Source organism: Gekko japonicus, unplaced genomic scaffold (genome assembly GCF_001447785.1).
Source record: "Gekko japonicus isolate JY-2015 unplaced genomic scaffold, Gekko_japonicus_V1.1 scaffold2107, whole genome shotgun sequence".
Classification (NCBI taxonomy): Eukaryota; Metazoa; Chordata; class Lepidosauria; order Squamata; family Gekkonidae; genus Gekko; species Gekko japonicus.
In genome coordinates this window covers 94,672-99,050 of record NW_015168109.1, presented here as the reverse complement: position 1 = coordinate 99,050, position 4,379 = coordinate 94,672, and the positions used below count along the sequence as shown (strand labels likewise).

The following is a 4,379-nucleotide window of genomic DNA, read 5'->3' as shown; positions in this document are numbered from 1 at the left end:
GAATTAATCCAAGGCACCAACAAATCAGAGCTACTAAACCAAAGTACTACAAAAAAAACCTCTCACCGTGCAGCCAGGCCCATGGTCAGAAAGCTATAGGCTATGAGAAAATAATTGCGATTGAGCAGACAGTTCTAGTGTTCTCCCTAATATGTAAACCCACTTCCCTTGGAGAAATGCCTCCCACCCCCACTTCCTGGGAAACCTGTTAAAGGGAGAAAAATTAAGGTTAGGATCTTCAAATATTTCCGGAAATATTCAGGACCTGGATATTAGTATAGCTGAGAATCCTGAATATTATCCAACTACCCAAATATATCTGAAAAATACCAATGTATTCAGACAAGATATAACCAAACAAATTTCCCTATATCTAAAGAAGGAGGAAAGAGGAAAGAAAGAGGGCAAAGAGATCGGGATGGAGGTAGGCTCTCCCACCCTCCACCCCTGATCAAGGCCTACCCACCCACCCACCCCTTGAAAAAGAGGAGGGAGAGGGGTGGCTGCAGGGGGGAAGTGCCCCGCACACCTGATCTCTGCATGGAGATTGAACGTGCAGGGGCCTTGGCTCCCTGCACTTAAAGGGAACCCCTCCCTGATCAAGGCCTACCCACCCACCCCCCCCTTGAAAAAGAGGAGGGAGAGGGGTGGCTGCAGGGGGGAAGTGCCCCGCACACCTGATCTCTGCATGGAGATTGAACGTGCAGGGGCCTTGGCTCCCTGCACTTAAAGGGAACCCCTTTATGTGCAGAGAGCCAGCAGGAAAGCCCCCCCAACGTCTGGTCTCTGCGCGGAGATCAGGCATGCAGGGGCCTCAACGTTCTGCACTAAAAGGGGCTCCCTTTAAGTGTAGGGAGCTGGCGGGAAAGCCCCCCACCCCATCTCCACACGGAGATCGGGTGTGTAGGCATGCAGGGGCTTCAGCTCCCTGCACTTAAAGGGGCTCCCCTTTAAGGAGACAATACTTTATGGATGTTTGATTGGTTGAGAAGAAAAAGGAACAGCTTGGGAAGGATATAGTGGGGTGTTAAGAGGGTACTGTATTGGTTTTGCAGTGATTAAAGATAGGAAAACTTGGTAAAGAAAGTGTGGATATTAATCTGATACCATTCTGAAAAGTAAGACCAATTAAAATTGATTTTGTAATGGTATAAGAGTTTAGTATAGAATGTTTGGATGCAAATATAGTAGTAAATTCAAAATGTTAAAATAAATAAATAAATAAATAATTGAAAAATCTAAAAGTTATAAAAATTAAATTGATAATTTATACTTATATTGGAAACAGGTACCTTATGGTTAATCGGAGTATGTGTGCTTTGTTAGAACTTAACCCTGAAAGGACATGTGTTGGCTTTAGATGGTTATACTTGACAGTGTCTCATAATTATTCTTAGAAGGGAGGTGGCAAATGGTAAAAACTAACATGAACAAACAAGAAAATTAAAGACTTATGTATTAATTTGCTAATGCTTGATCCTTGTACTTAAATATTGCTTATTGGTTTGGTATTTTATGGTTAATTTGAGTATCTGTGCTATGTTAGAACCTAGTCCTCAAAGGACATGTTTTGGCTTTGGATGGTTATATTTGACAATGTGTTATGATTTGACAATGTGTTATGGATGTGGCAAAATGTAAAAACTAACATGAACAAATAAGTAAACTAAAGATTTATGCATTAATGTGCTAATACTTGATCCTGGTACTCAAATTAGAATTATTGGATTATATTTTTAAAAATGTATCTTTACATATGCGCGTGGGTTGTTGTTGTTTTAAAAAAGTATTTCTAGCTTATGTGTATATTTTTGATGTTGTTTATATCCAAAAGAAATGTTATAAGTATATATTATTCTGAAAACCGAATAAATAAACTTTAAAAAAAAAAGAAAATACGGTTGATATTAAGAATGCAGTTTGACGTCAAAATAATTAGTATAATTAGAATGAGAAAAGTGTGTGATTATGAATCTGGAGAATGGTATAAATTTAGTTAATAGATAAGTTTTGTTTATAGAAGACTATTGTAGAATTTTTAAACAAAAGGGAATTTGTCATATTAATTGAATTGCAAAAATTATAGACGGTTGTGATTATGTAATCTTAACATATATTCATAGCTAGATTTATAGAATAGGATCGTTAAAAATCTTGATTGCAAAGTATAGATTTGCAAAAATATTAGATGACCATATGGTGGGAAAATTGGCATTTCGATATATATGTATGAGGTGATTTAAGAGATACAATGGTATTATTACTACTCTCATGTATGTTTGTTTGTTTGTTTAAAATAATAAAAACAATTTCAAAAAAAAGAAGAATCTGATCCAGAAACTCCAGTACTCCTGCTGATTGCAACATCTGTGCAGGCGCACATCCAGCCACTGCTACGCCAATTGCACTGGCTGCCAATTGAGTACCAGATCCACTTCAAGGTGATGGTATTAACCCTATGCAGCCTGGAACCAGTGTATCTAAGGGACCGCCTCTCCCCATATGTCCCTTGAAGAGTCTTGCACTCTGCTGACCAACATTTGCTGGCTGTCCCCAGCCCAAAGGACAGCTGCTTGGCCTCAACCAGGGCCAGGGCCTTTTCTGCACTGGCCCCTGCCTGGTGGAACATGCTCTTGCTTGAAGTCAGGACCCTGCAAGACTTATTACAGTTTCGCCTGGCTTTTGGTTAAGACGGCGGACCCAATCTAGCCTCCCTTGCTGAAACTTGCCCTATTACATTTGCCCATGTAAAGAGATGTTACTATCTCTTCTATTGTGACTCTTTGCTTTGCCATCTATTAGTATTGCTGGAACCTTATAAATTAATGTATGGTTTTGTCATCTTTTAAATGATTTTAAGTATAATCTGTTTTTAATGGTTCTGTAAAATCTCTTGTTGTTACCTGTCCTGAGCCCACTTGCAGAGAGGGTCGGATATAAATCAATCAATCAAACAAACAAACAAACATAATGTGTGAAACAAGCCTCAGTAGCCTCTAGACCATCTCTTTTAACAACCATTCAGTTGAGCTGAATTCCCAGACTCCTGCCAACCTTCTGACTCAGATCCAGGTATTATGAGATATGCTATTTTTCAGTACATCATCTTTGTAACCACAGGGACGCCCGTCTCCCACCCACAGCAAATTGTGAACAAAATGGAAATCAGTACATTCCACCCCCGTCTAGGAGACTTTAATGATCTGGACAACTTGAAAGGCTTCTGCCCCGGAGGTAAGTATTCACGACAGATACATTTTAAAAGTTTTTGAGAAACCTCATCACCCAGCAGGTGCCATACTTTTCAGAAAGTTCTTTTCTCCCCCCTCCCCTTTTTCTTTTTTTGCAATGCTTATATTTAAAAGGGGACACTTGGGGCTTTTCCTATTATTGTTGAATGGCTTAGTGCAAAAACTAATAATACCAATGATGAATAATTAAATTTAAGAAGACAAATTATCTAAGGCATTTACAGCACTTGCACAGGAGGTGAGCAAAGCTAATTTTGACTAGATACAGGAAAGGCTCTGTGGTATGATCTTTGAAAAATTGCCCAGATACTGAAAGCAATTTCTCTGAAAATGAACATATTTCAACTGAGGATTGTGCCTGATGTAAGCTCTTTCAACATGCAAATCCCATATTTTAGAGCCAAACTAGATGTTACAGAAAAGCATGCCAGTCTTAATAAAAACAGCCACCAAAAATCTGGTTCTCTTTCTACAACCGCTCATACAAATGATCTTGTGTCATGGCATTGTCATTTCCCCACTATCAGGGATGTGAGTAGGATCAGGAAAATGCAGAAAACTGTGATGTCCCAGCAGAAAGTAAATCTCATTTGTTACAGTGGAGGTGGAATGGAGAACAAGATGCATATTGGCCCTCTTTAGCACCCAATGAATATTTATCATAATGTTCAATCTGGCTCTTAAAGTACTTGCGGAAGTCGCTTATGAAAGTTTATTTATGTAGTTTTCTTTAAGTTACCATGCAAGTGTTTTACTGAAAAGACGTGTGTTTATCAAAATGCTAATAGCTGAAATGCCAGCAGCCAGGGTGCCAAATGGGAATTTCTGCAGTAAAAGAGTTGTATGTATGTCTCTCTGAGGTGCTGTCAATGTAGGTCTTAAATAATATTGGAAGCAGCCCTTTAGCACTCAGTGATTTTTTTTTAATGAAATTTCAGAGGGAAAATGTTCAAAATGACAACATTGATTTCATTTCCAGATCCCACTCCCCAACTCAATTAGTAACACCTTCTGATCCAGATGGTTTGATCACGTGTCTGTCCTACAGTCCTTCTGGGATTGGGGGCAGGGGGTTGTATGTGGACTCGCAATGAATCATGTTTTGCTATGTTCTTCCTCAGATGCATT

At 39.1% G+C, this 4,379-nt stretch overlaps 1 protein-coding gene across 1 annotated transcript in view; it reads right to left on the bottom strand.

The window, feature by feature from the left end:
• Positions 1-4,379, bottom strand: part of MGAT5B (mannosyl (alpha-1,6-)-glycoprotein beta-1,6-N-acetyl-glucosaminyltransferase, isozyme B) — a gene marked incomplete at its 5' end in the record, with an annotated part of 154,185 nt that overhangs the window by 68,824 nt on the left and 80,982 nt on the right. The window lies entirely within an intron of this gene.